Source organism: Ambystoma mexicanum, chromosome 5p (genome assembly GCF_040938575.1).
Source record: "Ambystoma mexicanum isolate Mex_15411 chromosome 5p, UKY_AmexF1_1, whole genome shotgun sequence".
Classification (NCBI taxonomy): Eukaryota; Metazoa; Chordata; class Amphibia; order Caudata; family Ambystomatidae; genus Ambystoma; species Ambystoma mexicanum.
The window spans coordinates 1,053,314,249-1,053,333,631 of record NC_090930.1 but is presented as its reverse complement, the minus strand read 5'-3'; the positions used below and the strand labels follow the sequence as shown (position 1 = coordinate 1,053,333,631).

Sequence of the window (19,383 nt, the reverse complement as noted above, 5' to 3'; positions counted from 1 at the left end):
CAGCCGGAATATAACTATTATTTACAAGATTCTTTCAGGATAAAGATATTTCTTGCAAAAGAATGACTTATGACAGGTGCACCAGCTGGTGCATATCCAAGCCACCCGCATGACCTGAAACCGCTGGCCATCGTTGCAGGTCATGCTCAGGGACCAGGTATAGGCTAAGGCCATGCTGTAGGCAAAGTGCCCACTTGACATGGCTAGAGGCAATGCCCAGCTGGTATCTGAGATGTCAAAGCCAAGGTTCCCGAAAAGATTTGAGCCGTGGGCACATTAGGTGTCTTGAAGGAGCCTGGCTCTGGCCCAAGTACATGCCCCCTGGCAAGATGACCAGTGGACATGTCCTGGGCAAAGTGATGAGGTGCATGACCATCGACCAAACACAGTGGGCACATTGGGGTTCTGGGTGCATATGACGTGATTGGCTGAAACAAGGCCAAGTGTTGTTGGTCGGTGAGAGGTAATTGAACCATGGCCAAATGAGCTATGTGCATGGTCAAAAAACAGGCCATATGCAAGGTGACCACTGATAGGTAAGAATTGACATATTAACACTGTATGAGACTACACAACTCTTATCTGCTTGGTATTAGGTAACCCAGCTTTTGGTATAGATCTGTACTGCACAAGTTGGTAGTGTGACTGAGCAGCCAGGTCCATCTCAAGAGGGGTAAATATGGGTTTAGAGCTGTAGAAATGACATTTGCAAATACAAGTAACCAAGTAACACTTACACTCAGCGTTTCAGTTATAAATAGCTACTTATTTATTTAACATTAATTTTTAAATAAGCGTTCTTTAAAAAGGGCAAGATATGTAACACTGTAAATATACTTTAAAACACTTTTCAGAATCAAACAAGTTAGTGGATACTCTTTTGATATGCTTCTTACACACTTCCTGAGGTGACTTCATTCACAAGGACAGTACTGGCATTTATATATCACAATGAATACACTTTGCAGATTCCGAGGTTGCAGAAAGGAAAGGTGTAAGGAAGGAAAAAGGTTAAACAGGTTCTCAGTATATGTGAGGACAATTAAATCTTCAAATGAGATCTAGACAAGCCTTTCCCAGCAATAAAAGTCTAAAACAAGTTACCACCTATCACGGACAGAAATATCAAAGTTGATGGACTAGAAGAGTCTACAAGAAGCCAGAAAAGCCAAAGTCAATTGGAACACAGTCTATGGAGCTGAGGCACTTCTTAGATAAAAAGTCTTGCACAAAGTTAGAGAGTTTGTAGAAAAATCACTTGTAGGGTCACACACTGTTAAGCCTGTGGAAAGCAGAGTTGGAATCAACTCTAAATGGAAGCCACTGCAAGTCTCGACTGAGAAATGTACAGCTCAAAGACACTGCGGTAAGTACCCTAAGTCTAAACAGTACCTCTGGTTTGAAGAAGAGTTGTCCAGTTGGATTCTATCTTTTTGCAGCAATGCAGACCCTGGGTTCCTGAGCCTCGTTGTGGGGATAAGCGGGAGGATGCCTAGAGGGCTCCTGCAGCAGCAATTTGGGGGTCGTCGGCAGCCACGGGCTCTTTTCGGTTCAGTGGCACTTCACGGTTTCAGCACTCGGTAAACAGCACCATTGTGGATCTCGGATACCGATTGGGCTTCCTTCACTCTTTGGGTCCTGCACTCTGGTGAAGGGACTCGAGCTCTGGTCGTCCTACTTCTACGGTCCATAGGAAACTCCTGGAACCTCTGGCCGGATTTCAGACGTTGCACTCGACTACAGATTTCTCGAACGCTGGCACTTGGTTCTTGCAGCAGCGAAGAAGTACAGCCAGTCAGGGAAGATGGTCCAGTGGAGTTCATCTCAGGGTTAGTTGGTTCAAGTAACCCAAGGGAAGAAGTCGTCCCTTGCGGAGCTTCTCTATCAAATTGAAAAAGGAGTTTCAGCAATGCAGCAGGGCTTCACCGGGCAATTCAAAGGTCCAGGAGGATGCAGCAAGCTTTGTTCACAGTTTCTTCGTCGGGTATTTCTCCCATTGGTTGACTCTGCCACTAGTCCTAAAACCCTTCTCTTTTAACAGGTTTCTCCCATTCATGCACAGCCGAGGCTGTCAATCACACAGCGGGGTGGCTGTCCTAAAAGGACAGACAGCCAGCCAGCCAATCAGAACTGGTTGCATTCAGGCATTCCTAGAGACAGAGGACAGGGGAGTTTCAGGAACCTCCCTCACATCCTGTCTTTCCAGACACACTGGAGCCAGAGGCGGGCTTCAGGGCTGAAGCACGCCAAAGGCAAAATGAACAAAGGGCTCAAACCTGGCTCAACGCACAGAGTAAACCCCAAGAAAGACCTCACAAACAGAAATTGGCAGCAGAGGGTTCAGCCTGCGGTAGAAATGCACAATGGTAGGAAAATTAAACCACTGCCACCAGCCATTTAAAGTAGTAGGGTAACATAAAAACATTGCATGGGAACATAGGATAAGGTCTCCGAGGTAACCCCCCCCCAGCACTCCACATAGAATGGTGTGTGCTGGACCTACAAAGAGAAAAGGTAAGTAAAGTAAATGTCACTTACTGTCCTTGGGAACTGTAGTTCACACAAGAAAAGGTATTTAAACCTTATGAGAAATCAAACAGGATTTCTCTATGACACTGCACTGAATGTGCTGTGTGTCACCCTACAAAAAGTAGATGTCTATGGAGTTTGTCAGACTCCAAAAACAAAGGAAACACATAATACAATCAGGTCGAAACACATGAGAGAGTGAGAAAAATGTCTCACTCACTCCAGGGTTAAAATTAAAAAGTCCTAAAGTCCAGCAAATGATCTGATGGTATCTAAGGTGGGAGGAATCTAACACTGAAATGAAAATATGCCCTAACAACCACTCGGCATGGACATCGGCATTCTGGGCCTGCCCCTATGCTTTATTGTTATTACAGTAGATTCAGACATGATCTGTGGCAGTAGTAACTTCATTTTAACTGTTGTACAGGGCTTGACTGTATCATGCGCCCTCAGATGTACTCAGGGGGACAGAAGGAATATGCATGAAGGGTACAGATATAAACGATTGTCTCTAAACTGGACTCCGAGGACACTGTACAGAATATAGATTATGTATACTATTGCTACTGTTTTTTGCACAGTATGTGCAGGCTAGGTCATCGTTGATGGCGCGTGTGGTGTTATGAGCAAATGTTGGTAATGAATGAGTTATGATATTTCAGGCACCATAATTGCCACATTTCTGGTATTTTTGTAATGCCCCTTTCACCAAAGGGTTTCTTCACTGATATATATAAATGTAACATCAGACATTTCTTCTACAGGCAGAGTCTGAAAAAAGGAGATGTGACTGTAGGACGTTCCTCATTCCTGTACCACTTGCCTTCCAAGACAATGAGCTCTTCAATGTTACTGTGAAAACAGGTGAGCCAAAACTCTTTTCCATTGAAAAATTCTCTCATTGTATACCTATCTGCATCTTTCCAAACATGTTTCCAGGCAAGCTGTTTTTTAAGTTGAATTTTCAAATGTTCTTTTGAAAGTCACAATTAACAATGACTTTTGCTTGAGAAAATGTGGCAAGTAAACAAAACATACTGATGATTCAAGCCTGTTCAAGTAGCAGTTATCATTAAGCCTAATATATGTCCTGTACTGCTCTGCCGTCCAGAACAGAACGATTTGCTCTAGTCAGGTGTGTCAAAGCCTCAGAGAATGTCAACAACTCCCATTTAGGTGGTCTGTATTCCAATGTGCTTTGGGTGAATATCCTGAACACATGGAATGGATGTTTCTAATAGATTGTATCCTCACACAGAGTACTCATCTTTAGGATATCCGATATCCTGCTAGCAGCTTCCGAAACCTTTTCACCAGCAGAGGGTGCTGTTCGCCATCGACTTGAGGTCCCTCGATGGCTTCTTTCCCGCTCTCGGCTGTGACGTTGACACTGATATAAATAGCACGCACTGCGCCCGATGCCTCAGTTCTGTTTTTCCGCATACTCAGCACACTTCAAACAGTTCATTCGCCTCAGCAATTTGTCTCTGCGTTTCTTCAAATTTGTAAAGGATTTTGAGATGTCTACTCCAAAAGTGCGGTTCAAGGGGTATACGGAGTGTGGGTCTAAAATGTCCAAAACGGATCTATACCGATTATGCCTCTGGTTTTCAGGGGATAGCCACGTCGTGGTCGGCTGGGGCTCATGCCAATTGATTACCATGAAGGCCTTGAAGGAGAGGAAGGCGAAGCTCGCTCTAGGTAGGCTCCATTCAAAATCTCCTTTGACTACCCCTTCAAAAAGGAGGTTGTCAAACGAGACGAGGGACATTTCTCCAGAAAAGGAAAAAAAAGCACTCCATGCATTCAAAGTACTCAAGATTAAGGTCTCAACACTCGTCCTCATTGTCATCACACAAGAAGTCAAAGAAGCGATGCCATTGCTTGCGTTCGTTTTTATCCGACTCCTCGCCTGACAAGAAACGGGTATGTTTTACTGGCAAATCTGCGATTACAGTGGACTAGGAGGAATTCTGCCTCCAAATGCTGGAAGTGTTCAAGAAGGCGGCTCCAACCACCCCTCTGAAAAAAACGAAGAAAGCTTTGGACCCCATCGCGCCTAGTAAGGCCGATGGGGCATCCTCAGCGACTACTACATGCACGCCTAAACACACAAGAAGCAAGCTTCCACGACATGCCTCAAAGCATACATCATCTCTTGATCAGTCGAAGCCGAAAACCTCTATTTTGGGTTCATCAAGGGTACCGGTGTCTGTTCCCTGAAACCGTTGACGTTGAAGCCCTCGACGACTTTGGAGGAATTCTTGCAGGCCTTTAAGCCTCTACCCAAGAAAGACTTCTTTAGGTCTATGGGTTTGTTTTTTGAAGAGGAAGAGGAGTAGAAGGAGGATAATGTGCCTTTTGGTCTCGAGTTTGGCACTCCCAGCGTGCCTAAAAAATAGATCTTAGTGGAATCTAGGTTACAAAACCTCATACATTCTCTGAATTTGCCACTCCATATTTTGCTGGTCACATTGACCCATCATACAGATCAGTCATCGGTAAGGTGACAGAATATCTGGACTGGGGTAGGCAGTCTTTCAGAAGGATGACCTTACAGACATCCTCAATAAGGGTCCTCCTAAAGATCCTGTGTTACCGTTTCATACGGCTTTAAAAACAAGGATTTTAGAAAACTGGATGAAGTCAAAATGGCCCTGAAGTATAGGCCTGCTGCCAAAGACCCAGAGTTTCTTTCAAAACATCCCACTCCAGAAAGTCTGGTGGTTCAAGCGGGCAAGTCTACTTCGAAGGCAGCTGCCTATTCAACTATCCCCACCGATTATAAGAAGTTTGACGCTCTAGCGGAAAGAGTGCTCTCGGCGGGCAGCAAGGCAATTAAAGCAATGAATGCTACTTCTGCTCTTGCTAAGTATATGTTTACCCTTTGGGATGTGGTAGAGATGGCTACAGAACACATTCCAGAGGGTGAGGAAAGAGAAGGCTTTTTAAAATATTTTTCAAGATGGCAAGGATGCCATGTGCCAGTCTCTTCAATCTGGTTTAGACTCATCCGACTGTGTTAGTGAAGCTATGGTGGCGTGTGCCGTTATCAGGAGATTTGTGTGGCTACGCAGCTCAGGGTTTGCACCTGATGTCCAGGCGAGGCTGATGGATATGCCATTTGATGGCTCTCAGCTTTTCGGTTCTAAGACCAATGAAAGCCTGGAGAAGTTACAGGAGTCTTAAGCGGTAGCTAAATCGCTAGATGCAGCGATACACCAACTGCAACAAGCACATACATCCTCAGTCTTGGAGAGGACAGTCCTTACGGTACTATTCTTCCGTTGGAAGGGCAAGAGGACAATTGACACAACAGGTTCAAAGAAGAGCACATCATGGTTCACGAGGACAAGTGGACAAGGCTACACTCTCAGCCACTCCCTCTTTGCCTTCTGCAGCAGCCACAACTCCAAGACCCCTTTGAGGCAGCATTAGTCCACAAGTCTATGTTGGGAGGCAGGCTGACACAGCATTTCGAATGACAAAGCATTACTTCCAATGGCTGGGCACTGCAGACAGTAGCTCATGATTACTGTTTCCCATTTCTAGGCCTCTGAGTTGTCCACCGAGAGACTATTCCTTGAAAGATCCAGATCCGCTCCTCCTACAGGAGATTATTACCCTTTTGGGGAAAGGTGCGATATAGTTGGTACCTGTAGCTGAGAGAAATCAGGGATGGTACTCTCCTTACTTTCTAATTCCCCAAAAAGATGGAGGACTGCAACCCATCTTGGACTTCAGACGCTTGAACAAGTTCCTCAGGAAGGACAAGTTCAAGATGGTCATTCTTTCGCAAATCCTTCAGACCCTACAGTTCCAGGATCGGATGTTGTTGTCAGACCTCGAGGATGCTTACTTTCATGTACCCATAGATCCCAAGCACAAAAAGTTCCTGAGGGCAACAATTGGCAATTCTCATTTTCAGTTTCGGGCTCTGCCTCCGCCCGAGGGTCTTTACCAAGTTGATGGCGGTGGTGGCAGCAAGTCCAAGGAGGGGATGCCTTCACATCTACCCCTACCTGGAGGATTGGCTGATCGGGGCTTGTTCACCCAAACCAGCACTGGATCATCTCAGCTACACCAGCCACTCCCTCTACAGATTGCGATTCTCCCTGAATTTCAAGAAATTCCACATGGCACCTTCTCAGAAGCTTCAATTTATTGAAGCCGTCCTGGATTCTTCTCCGGGTAATTGTTTCCCCCCCAGCCCCCGATGTAAAGGCTTAACATGTTAATTAACTCTTATAGAGCACAACTTTCCCGTAGGCATCAGTATGCAGCCAGTAAGAGCAACTGAAACGAAAGGAGCCACAGAGAAATACCAAGGAAGATGCCAGGAACTAGTGATCTCTAGTCATTGGAGTTAAAAATAAATGTTTTACATGATTTCTTAAAAGAAGAAAACTCCGGACAGGTGCGCAGAGAAACAGGAATAGAGTTCCAAAAGTATGGAGCAACAGAATCATAGCTTGTGCTTCCAAAGCGAGTGAGCTCGTATCGTGGCTGCTCAAGATTGTTAGTTACTGGATCGTAGAGAGAAAGATGACTGTCAAGGCTTAATCCTATCTTTCAAATAGGATGGCGCATTGTCAGTAAGGCTCCTATAGGGAAGGGATAGTACCTTATATGTAATGCAGTGCTTAACAGGAAGCCAATGTAAGGAATTGAAAGCTTCAATGATGTGTTTCCTTCGTGAGATACCACATACAGCTCGAACCGCATTGTTCTTCACAACCTGTAAGGAGGCCAGATTAGACCGAGAAGTACCAGCCAGAAGGCAATTGCTATAGTCACATTTGAAGTTGACCAAAGCGACAGCGAGGGCCGCAGTGTTAGTGCAGGGACAGGAGGCCTTCCCCTGGCTAACATGTTTGTTCATATTTAGATTAGCATCCAGCTATACGCCAAGGGACTTAACCCATGGACTGATCGTAATTGTAACTCTGGAGATATTGAAAGCAGAGTGTCTAGGATCAAATTTGGCAAGAGGATGGCGAGTACCAACAAGCATGATCTCAGTTTTATTGCCAGTGAGGCCAAGGGAGTTCCTAATCATCCAATCCTCAAATGTGGCATAGATAGAAGTAATATTTATGAGATCCAACTCATAATTGCCAGTCAGTTTGATCACCACCTGAGCATCATTGGCGTAGTTGGTATAACTCACGCTGATGCTATCCAGAAGCTCAAAAAGAGGTTGTATATATAAGTTAAAAATAGTAGGAGAAAGGCATTCTCCCTCTGGGACACTGTATCTCATCAATTCAAGAGGAGATGTATAGCCCCCAGAAGCAACACAGGCAGATCTGGGACCTAAAAATAAAGAAAGCCAACACAAGGCATTATAATTGTTATTTCAACTGGGCCTAAAATCTGTTATTTCAACTGGGCCTAAAGAGAAATAATGCATTTTGCAATTAAACAAAATAAGAATGAAGAACAAAGCATATGTGCTCTATTCACCAAAAACATTCTTCATCCCAAAGTAACCATGTTTCTCATTACATATATAGAATAAATGACATTTCACTAATTGAAGGCATTTTCATTAAAGGATGTGTCAGTTTGCAGACCATAGCCTACTTTCATAGTTGAGGAAGCCTTGATGAAATGAATTCTACCTAAGCCACAAGCCACCTTGTTTCGGGGGCACCACGGTATAGTAATAGCATTGTGATTTTGTGTGGTGCTTCATGCCAGACGCCTCCAGCTTATAAGCGCTGTAATAACGGTGTAATTACCTCATTTTCAAATGATTCTTGATTTCTTGACCACAGAAGGATAAAAGACTTACAAGGCCTGCCTCTAGATTTGAACTTGAAAAGTGAAGGCTGCCCTTATTCAGAGACCAACACTTTGCATGTGTAGCTAGCCACAATTGGCTAGGCATCCTCTTAAATACATGTTTTCTGCTCATCACTTTGCAAAACATTCTTATTCACCATGGGCGCCATTTGTTAATTCTGTAGCTCCATGATGCCTTTCTCCACCCCCAAGTACAAAGTCTGCCTCTGAGGACAGTGTTCCTTCAGGAACCAGCCTGGGGTGGACTGGAACCAAAAGTGGCCCATTGTCGACAAGTCCACTGGGAAATCCCCAGTCCCTGTAGGCCCGTTCGCTGCTGGCCCTAGCTTCTCGCTCTCTGCAGCAGCTGGGCATGGGAACCAAGTGTAGGCATTGTGTAGGTAAGCGCTGGCTTTGGTTTCTAGCTTTAGAAAAGCAAGTGTTCGTACCAGAGGGCAGGATACACCATTTCAAGTTGCAAGCTACTAGCCAGTCATAAAAAGTCATTTGCCCCCTCTTTTTGTACATCCAGATAACACATAATTTCTTACTCGCCAAGAGTCAATTATCACTAGCCAGTGTCTAGTGGTGAGTGCAAATGTTGCACCCTGCCATAGGGCGATCGGCAGATCTCAGCCTTCTTTTACCCTGGATTCTTGTGCCTAATGTAATGTTCACAGGAACCAGGTGTGCACTTCCTATTGATCCTCTAGTTGTATTTGGCAAGAGCACACATTGTGCCGTAGCTGCCTTCCTGGACGTTCTTGACTTGATTTGTATAAACAGATAGGTAACATGCTTTTAAATGCATTAATTAAATTCAACAGGAAACTGTTTGCCTTGCCTTGAAACACCTGGCACCATTTTTATATCATCGCCAGTTGTTCTGTTCAAGAAAACAACACAAATGCTGCTAGCTATTTCTATCGCCTTTCCATATACACCATCAATTGCTGTGCAGTCCCTCTCTATCCAAACTACAGAGGAAAGAGTGCTTCCCTCTAGACTGTTCCTCTTTTTTTCTCTCTTCTGGAAGCACGAGGCCAAGGACGAGGAATTTGCCTGCAGGATGTCCTACTGATTGACCGTGGCACAGTGGAAAGCGATAGGACCCAGAGCACTGGATGACTGCTACTGTGAGGCCCGCTCTCCTGTGTATTCCACTATGACATCACTGCCACAAAGCTCTAGTCCGAAGGCGAAGAAATTGCTGGCAGGAGACCCTGCTGATGATTCTGGGAGAGCTGAAAGCGCTGGGACCCAGAACAATGGATTACTGCGTCTGTGAGGTCCATCCCGGGTTATGTTACGCTAAAATGGTGCTGCCTCCAATCCCCCAATGTAGCTCGGGACAAAAGGCACCCTGCTATTTGACACTGGTAGGGTGGAAAGCACTGGAACCACAGCTATGCATTACTACTTCTGTGAGGTCCGCCGGCTGTTTTTAGTTAAGACGCTGCTTGCTCCCTTGAAACATGAGGTGAAGCCTGAGGCCAAGGGCAAGGCAGTGGCAGGCAGGGCGCTATACTGATTGGACCTGGGAAATCGGAAACTGTTGAGACCCAACCAATGGAGTACTGCCTCTACAGGCCCTCCCGAAGCTGTGTTAGGTTAAACCTTTGCTGCCTTTAAGCCCTGGTGAGGCAGTTGCTGGCAGTTAGCAGTGGTTGCGACTGAGACTCCCCTCTGCAAACTACTCAATTCATGCCATGCCTGCTTATATCTGCATATAATTTTCTCCAATGGCTCTGCATTGAAGACTGGGTTATCACTGTGTATCTCCTATTTATCTTGTAGAGCTCATGACAAAATGAAAAGCAACAGCCGAGTTTTCGCCTGCTCCTTTGGTTAAGAAGTCTACCAATATGACAGTACAAATTAACTAGGCCGATGCATTAGTTGACTAAATTTAGAGGCCGATTCATGGAATTACTTGCGTGGAAAATAGGGGATATGCGTGCCATTCTGCGTGCAAATCTCTGTTTGATGATTCATGGAATCGACTGTGCAGTACTTTTCGGGGTCTTGCGTGGAGTTTGCGCAGGCTCGGCACGTCTCTGCGCGTGGTCGAGTGCTTTGCGCGATACTCCACGCAGAGCACGGGCGAGGCCTGCTTAGAGGGCAGAGTAGGAGGAGGAACTCGGAAAAGGGGGAAAAACAAGGGGAAAAGTGGGCGTTACAAGGGACGGGCCACAGGCAGTCCATAGCATGCCCTCAAATGCGCACAACAAAGAATATTCATGGAAGTGACCAAGCAAATCCCTCCCTCTTTCTGCCACCCAAAGGCAGGCATAGGAATCGCATCACAGAGGTAGGTTTGCATGTCGAATTTATAGATCATGTTTGCAACCAGGTGTCTGATCAGACTTAAGGGTGCATGTGCTCAGTGTAGTGTGGAGCAGGAATGGATTACGGGTATTCGCACACAGATTTTCAGAGTTTTACCCAAGTTACGATACATCGTATACATGTTATTGGAGTGCTGGTAACAGTTATGGGGGGCCTTGCATAGGGTCTGCCAGATGCAGGCCCAATTGCAGCGGACCATGCGCAATGTTTGAAGAGTGCATCCATTCACGTCCGGGGTTGCATGCAAAGGTTGCTGTCCTGGCTGTTTGCTTTGCACAGGGGCATTCCATGCACGACTTGCTTATACGGTTACTTTGCACAGTGGATTCCAAGAATACGCTTGGCGCGCATTTTTTATTATGCGCGCAGGCTTGCGCTGTGTCGTTCTCGGTGCGTGCCCTTTGCAGGGAGAATGCACACTTTTCCATGAATCGGGCCCCTAGTCTGTACTGAGGGACTTTTCTGAAACAATAACTGAACAAGGTGACTACGGCGAGCAGAAAGGAATCTCTCAGGCCCAGCAACCAGGAAGGTTCAGTATAGAGGGGGGTAAGAGGGGAGGTACAAGTGTACAGTAAACCAATGGATTGGGCACTGTTTGTGGTGAGGAAAAGCATGGTTCTTCCACTCTTAAGCTCAAAATCCCCATATTAAAACGTAATTCAGGGTTTTCTGTCAAACACTCAAGACTGTTAGGACATTGAATCGACCTCTTTGCTGGCATTACTTTGGAGTTAGTATGTGAACCGCACCAAGAGGCTGGTGAAAATCTCATGGTTACTGTTGAGATGTACCTCCACCACAAAAAAAAGGTTAATCTGATAGGGCAGAGGGAAAAATATTGCACTCCCCAGGAGGTTGCATTTGCCGTTCTCCAAAGAAATGAATATGCACCTTTACTTTTACGGGAGCAGATTGAGGTGTCTTACAATTGAAATAGAATGAGAAACAATTAATAAAAAAACAGGCTTTTGGTTGGTTCTAAAGGGACTATCGAAGATCCTAGCCAATCCAAATACAGATTCATCTAGGTGAATTCGTTGAGGTTCTGATACCAGGCTCTACATTAAATTGTACTCATTCTTGCAAAGGATGTGAAAGTTTGCACTCTGGCATGAGTCTATGTGACAAACTAGATGATCTGATTACTAATTATTGGGCCAGGAGCAATACTGGGGCAGATGTCAAGCAAAGCAGCTCGATCCTGCCTGCTACACCCACCTGGAGGTTAAGGTTGTAAAAGATCCCCAGTTCAGGGAAACAAATGTTGACCATTCAATTTTGAACAATCAAATAGGCTGTGTATTGTGCACTCCAAAAACTGTTGGTGTACAACCCACCTAACCAGGGAAGGAAAATGCAATAGAAGCATTACAGATTCTTTCTGCCATCGCTGAACATGTGACGAAATATCACCACCAGAATGGCCAGGCAGAGCATATGCGATAAAAAGGTTGGGGTGCAATACAACACTTTCAAACCAAGTCATTTAAATATTGGCAAAGTGATCACATCATCCAAAACAGACATGGATGAGATCTCAATAGTTTTAATGAATGGGTTCACAAAATCATCAAGCAGAGCTTAAAAAAGGGGAACACGCTTCTCAACAAGTGCATCCAGTGTTTCAGACACAAGAAAGGATGCTCGTATTTCATAGCAGATGCCACTTTTGAGGTGCAATGTTTGCCTGACTGGTGTGACCCAGGCTGCAAGACTATAAACACTTGTGACAAAGGGTCCCCTCATTCAGGATAGAAACGAAAAGGTCCAGAAGTCCAGCCAAAAGTGCCGGGTGTCTCACTAGGAGAGGGGATGAAGCATAAACATAATAAATCTCCATAACACTTGTCTCACAGCCCCCCCCCCAGACTAAGGGACAGGAGGATATAATGCATTATATTTACACAAGTAAAGGTAGATAAATGCTTATTTCACTAATCAACAATCTTAGGAATTCTTAATACTTTTCAAAGGTCATTGCTTCAATGGTAGTTGCTTGCGGTTACAATTTTTACAGCGTTTGACACTGACAGTTCTACCATATTATCGGTAATACCACGCAATCGCGTTAAGGCAAGGATATACAGTAATTGTATTTAGTTAGCAAAACCACATAAGATAGTCTTTTAGGAAGGAAAAAGGTTGGTTAATCACACAGCAGCAGAGCTTAATGTTCTAAAGACACTCTTTGGGCAAACTAACGCTTTAAAAAGTCCAATCCCTAACTATACGAAAAAGTCAGTTTGGATTGGATCCAAAGTCTTAAGAAGTAGATGAACAGTAAAGGTTCCTCAGGATTCTTTTAGTCTCTAGGATAAGTTACTCAGCAATATAACACAACGAGGGAGACCATGCAAAAGTACTCCCTGAAGGGGCACAATCTGGCAAGCCTGGGTCAGAGGTAGGGTGGAAACCTCTTCCTGCACTCCAGTCACTCTGGAGTGACTTCTCGGTTCAAGGTAAATTATACTTTTCTCCCCACAGTACCTTGGGTTAGAAGAAATGCTTGCAGCTGGATTCTCCTCTGTGCAGCAATGACAGACCTGTTCTACTGATTACTCGGTCTGGTGACGAAACAAAGGACTCTGAATGGGATATCTCAGCAGCAGTCTCAAGAGAGGACACTTAGCATGGATTTCGTCAGTCTCCTTGGTCGGTCTGTGGTTTTGGCACTTTTCTCAGCACCTACAAAGGACAGTTTTCACACGGTTGATCTTCATTTCTGAATTCCTGCACTGTGGTGAGGGGATTTAGATGTGTCAGATTGTGCCTCTGAAGGTCTAACTGGAGCGCACCAAAGTTCTGGAAGGATTCAGTCTTGCAAAGATGATGCGCTGCAAACGGGTCGGAGGGCTCCTGGTATTCATGGTCTGCAGCTCTGGAGAGGCACAGCAACTCAGAAGATGGCTCCATTTGTAGTTCATCTCAGGGCTGGTTGGTCCCACTAGCCAAAGGGAAGGAGCTGCCCTCTTCGGAGCTCCTCTGTCAAGTGGAACACGGGGTCAGGAAAGCAGTGGTCGCTTCACAGTGATTGGAAGGGTCTGCAGTGTCTCTGGCCGCCTTCAGCTTCGGTTACTTCAATTCCAGTGGTCTACTTGCCTTTCACCTCAGGAAACTAACCTTTTATTTGGTTTTCCCAAACACGCCTCTGGAAACTCTCTCAGAATTTTACACAAAGGGGCATTTGGCTGTCGGATCAGGACAGCCAGCCCTCCAGTGGGAACTGTCTCCATTCAGGCACTCTGGCAGTGAAAAACTCCTCCCCCACTACCTGCCTGGCCAGACACATTGGTGCCTAGGCGGGGCCACCCAAAAGGTCCCACCAAAGCCAAAACAGACACACACAGACCTCCCCCTCCCAGAATGGCATAAGAAGGGCTAACAAAGGACAATCACGATAGAAATGGCGAAAAAATAAAGAAGCCACCGTGTTAGCACAAGTGCATAACCGAGATTGTGAATGCAATCTGTGGTAAAAAGAATAGCACAATAGTTGGTAGAACACGTCCACTACCACCAGCCATAACTATAGGGTTATCTATGTGACTAAACAGTCACCACAAGAGCAGAGAGAAGGAGGTAACTAGGTATCCCCTTAGCCCTCCACAGAAGGTGCTGTGTGCTAAACTCTCATACTATACTGTTTTAGGAGATATACAAAGTATCCCTCTATCCTTAAAAACTGTAGTTAGTAAGGATAAGACAGGAATCTGAAAGGATAACCCTAATGGTTCCCAGCAACATTGCACATAAGGTGATGTGTGCTACAAAGATTAAACACGGCTGCCTTTAGAGAAATATGGAGGAAAGCAGATGCCATAGTAAAGATAAAACACAGAGAACAGAGTTCCAAAATTCAGAGCAAATAAGAATGATTGAGCAGAAGAAGGCTCCACTTATTCAGGATAGAGAGTAAAAGGTCAGGAAGTCCAGAAAAAGTCTAGGAGTCTCACTAGGAGAGGGGATGAAACATACAAATGATTAATCTCCATAACAGGCTCATAAGCGCACAGAGATTCATGAGGATGACTTGGCAGTGATCTTTGAGTGAGAAGTGTCAAATTCAAAAGTCATTTCTAGAAAAATGTTCAGACCAACTGGAACCTTGCGAAAGACTTCTATAAAATGTATGTACGCTCTACAGCAGTTGATCAAGAAAACCCAAGACCCTAAAGACAAAATGGTACATTCTGTCAGGAAGTAGGGGATGTGCCTTACACATCAGGACAGGCCAAACGTCAGCGGGAGAGGTTGAGAAGAAGTATATGCTCATGCTAAGAGACCTTTTATGGTGACTGGACGTCCCGGTTTGGGACTAGACATCCCAACAGTGTTTTTGATTTTAAAACCCTGTCTCAGTTTTGGGGAAAAGGAGGGTGACAGTCCCGGTTTTGGTGCAACAACTTAATCGATTCATATTTTCAGAATTTGTTATGAGGATGAGCTTGAACTGCCAACCTTTCAGGTACCAGCCAAATTCATTCAATTGTTTTGCAAAAGAGTAAATAGCGAGGCATGTACTGTCAAACAGCAAAAACTGTAATTAGCCTGCTAATATCGACATTCAAAACCACACAATGTATATGAAAATACTATGGGATGGTGGGTGAGGTGGGTCAGGTTTAGAGGTGGGTTTGGGTGAACGGGGGAGGGAAGAAAGAGAGGAAAAGGGTTGCCATTTTATGTTGTTGGCCGTCCCATTTTTTTGTCTTGAAGATCTGGTCACCCTGAAAAGGGGGGTAAGTGTGATGGGCATAGAATAGGGGTTACGGGAGCTCGGGAGTTGTAAGAGAAGCTTCAATGGCGTTGTGGAGAGTTGCAGTTTGGAGGTCTGACTGAAGCCTGGAGAGGGAGATGTGTAGAAAACACGGCACATCTATAACATTATGATATGGGGTTTTCCTGGATAACTTGCAGTTTATTGTTTTTTTCAGAAAGTAACAGACTGAGGACGTATCGACGCACAATATTCTTAACACCAGGGTCTATGAGGAGCCCACTGTCACACACAGGACTGACCACTAATAACAAATCAGGACCCCACATGGGGCAAGAAACCACCACCACTAGCCTTGATAAAGACCCACGAGGTCGAAACACGTGTTGGCTACCTTAACTGGGACCATGAGCCCACCCCACAAATAATTTGATGAATAAAAACATGCACTTATCACCAAACGCAAAACAACATGGAAAATCTACTTTCTGAAAAAACAATAAACTCTGAGGTTCCAGGGAAAACCCTTATCATACAAAAAAGGAGGTGTGGGCTTCACCTCAAAACACATCCTGTGACCTTGCATTAACAATAAGGGTACCAGGGGGCGCTGTTGCACACGTAGTGGATGGCTGCCTGAAGAGAGAGCTCCGACCCAAAAAATATCCTTGCTGAAATTAATCCTTTCAGGCGCCATCCTGACACTAGAAACATCACACAGCTGATAGCGGAAGGGCAATAGGACAAAACCTGAAAACGCAGTGGAAATCCGTTTAATATTCAAACAGATATCGAGCCCGGAATCCTCAGCGGGAAGGAACCGCATAGGAGCTCCACACAAAAATTACGCTGGGCCGCAGGTGGAGTCTGGTAGAAGGCCAAGTGGGGAAGGGGCTCTGTGATGGCGCCGCAGCGCCGGCATGCCCAACATATTGCTGCAGTGGCTGACATAAACGTAACACCATATCAACTGTGAAGTGACGGTCGACACTAGCCCCCACAGGCAAGCCTGAACGACCCTACGTTCCATTGTTAGATGATGCGAACTGAGGGCAGAGATCGGAAACCAACCACCAACAGCCCGGTGAACTTACTACATCATGGGCGGATTGAGAGGTACGCACCCAGGAATGTATGTATACTCCTGTTAACAATCATCCAACGGCGGGCGGTGAACCGGAGTGTGTGCGGGAGCCTGTGGATGCATACAGGGGCCCAACTGCATGTTGGATCGGTGCAGCTGAGAATACACACTGGTGAAGACGTCTGTCTGGCTGGAAACATACTCCCCACGCTCCATGGGCACGGTGCACCGTAAACTGAGACTTCCGCCGCTGGACCCTGGAGTTCCGTTGGTGCCGCACACAGCAATCAGCACCATGTACCTCGGTACAGTGGCACTGCAGGCTGCTTAAGCCTGGGGAGGCGCCAGGTGGAAATCGAAGGCTGCGCCCTGCTGGATGCACAGAACATCACACAAGGAACCCCATACAAGCAGGGTACAGGAGGTCTGGTGACAGAGGAACAGCAAACCGAAGGTAAAATATTAATATATACACAACTTTCATCTTGTGGATACCTGCGCCCGGCGGACACCCCCCCAGGAGCCTCCCGGATCCTGATTACCAAACATACTAGTGGAGGAGACGTGATAATACAGGCCACACAGATGTAGGAGAGGCTGGTGACTGAGTTATCAGGTACATTGAAGATGATATCTCCGGCTCTCACTGATCCTGCTCCAAGAGAAGTGCTGGGACATCACCAAGCCACACATATACACATACGGATGGTACAAGTGAATTGCACCCAGAAGGCCATTTAACAGCAGTAAACATTTGTATAAAGAAGCGAAGCCTCACACCTCTTGCTGCACTCTCACATAATTTCTGCAAGGGCAAGCTGCAACACGCTTTGAAACGGCAGAAGCCCCGATATCAACTGCTGATGCAGGGATCCTGACCATAACCCTATCCTACGTTGAATTTCAAGTTTTGGGGGAGACCTCTTGAGGCACAGAACATACCAGCCCTCGAGATAAACACATGACGCGGCATAGCCCAGGGTGCGGTACTCAACAGAGCAAATCCTTTGACGCAGCATTAAGAGACCCTGATAATACAGCTGAAAGGAAGCCTGTGAAGCCACTTCGGTAATAACCCCAGGGAACTATATATGGCGTAACACCACCAGAGGCGGCTGGGGCAGGCTCGGACAGGTGGAATAAGATTGTAAGGCAGCCACTTGAGTTAAAGGTACCCACCCTGCACTGGGAATACCAGAACAAAGTAGTCCCATATTGTTACGAAAACGTGGGAGAACACAGTCCACTCATCGGTGGTAAGCTGCACTATATGGGCCGCCACGAGAAGAAAGGTACATGAGCCAAAAAAACATCCCAATGGACTCTTTTGCTAGTTCCGAACCTCATGGGTTGGCCACGGCGCCACCACCGACAACCATCAGCCAGGTTGAGACCCAAACTGACGCAAGAGAAGATCGCCTAATGACAATTGTACAAAATGGCTTTTTAGCAGTAAATGTCAAGCTAGATGACATAGTGGCAACCATCGGTTCTCTGAAGGCCAGGGTGGATAAGGAGAGTGCACGCATAACTGATGCAGAAAATAGGATTAGCACAAATGAAGATGCGATAACTCAGCACAGCCGTGACATTGCACAACTTAAAAGTGACCTATACAAAACCCAGACCAAGTGGGAGGATCTCGAATCAAGATCCAGAAGAAATAATATCCGGATTGTTGGAATTTCAGAGTCCTTCTGTGGAGGCCCGCTGGAGGGACATGGGGAAACCCTTTTGAAAACCCTTTTAGGCACAGAATCCTTCTCAGATCACTTCCTTGTAGAAAGGGCCCATTGCACCCTGGCACCGCCTCCCAGACTCGGCGCGCCTCCTCGTACGATGATTGCCCGTCTCCTCAACTATAGGGATACAGGCGCAATCCTGAGGTTATCCAGAGAAAAAGGCACCTTGTACTATGAGGAAAACAGGGTGCACATCTACCCGGACTTTTCGGTTAACATTCAAATACAGAGAAGATCATATGAACCGGTCAAGAGACAACTCAGACTGTGCCAAGTCCCCTACGCTCTCATCTTCCCGGCGAAAATGAGAATCCAACACGGGGTAAGAGCGCATTTCTTTCGAGAACCCTGCCGAAGCCATGGCATACGTTGAGGCTTCCATCTCTCTAACCCCAGGGACCAGGCAGTGGATCAGAATATGCAACTGCGACCAGACGAGAAGTGACAAGACCCCACTGATTGAGGGACGTTTATGGTTATATCCTTTGCAATGTTTGAGGTTTTCAGTAAGGAAGGGTGGCTCCGATTAATAACTGTTAAAACCGAGGCCGTGAGCTTCTGTTGACGGCAGCCATGTAGCTGCAACAAGTGACCCTCAGGGGATTTCCACAAGTTAAAGGGGATGCCCTTTGGGAAGTTCTGAAGATTCAAGGGGCAGCATTGTCAAGTTGGGGATGATGATGATGATGCGGGGTGGGGGGGGCGGGACAAATATAGAGGAAAAGCTTTATCACGTTATTATACAGGGGACAGGGTGGCAGTTGGGATACTGGAATCCAGTTGAAATGGTTCATTTGATTACACTTTGTGGTCATGCTGCCGCTTGCGACAACTATTTGGAAAAGATGGAGATGACTATGAGTAACTTTAGGGTACACACATGGCACACAGTAAGGCAATATCCAAGGGGCTGAGAGTTAAACTCCTTACATGGAATGTCCGTGGGTTTAACAATCTGGCCAAGTCAAGGAAGGTTGGAGCGTATGTTGCCAGACACCACTCCCACATTTTCGTGTTACAGGAAACGCACACACTTCAGAAAGTAAACATGAGCCTCCTTTGGGATTGGGGAAAGCAGAGATATTACACTGAATACTCCACTCAGGCAAGGGGGGTTCTCACGTAAATACATCCCTCTTTGTGTTTCCAATTCGTTAGGAGCAAAATTT

General features: G+C 45.9%; 1 protein-coding gene across 5 annotated transcripts in view; it reads left to right on the top strand.

Annotated features, from left to right (window-relative positions):
- RNF182 (ring finger protein 182) overlaps positions 1-19,383 on the top strand; it is a 722,686-nt gene that overhangs the window by 318,588 nt on the left and 384,715 nt on the right. For all 5 annotated transcript variants that reach the window (XM_069613556.1, XM_069613555.1, XM_069613552.1 and 2 more), the window contains exon 2: positions 3,297-3,396. The gene's annotated coding sequence lies outside the window, so the exon portion shown is untranslated. The remainder of the gene's footprint in view (positions 1-3,296; positions 3,397-19,383) is intronic.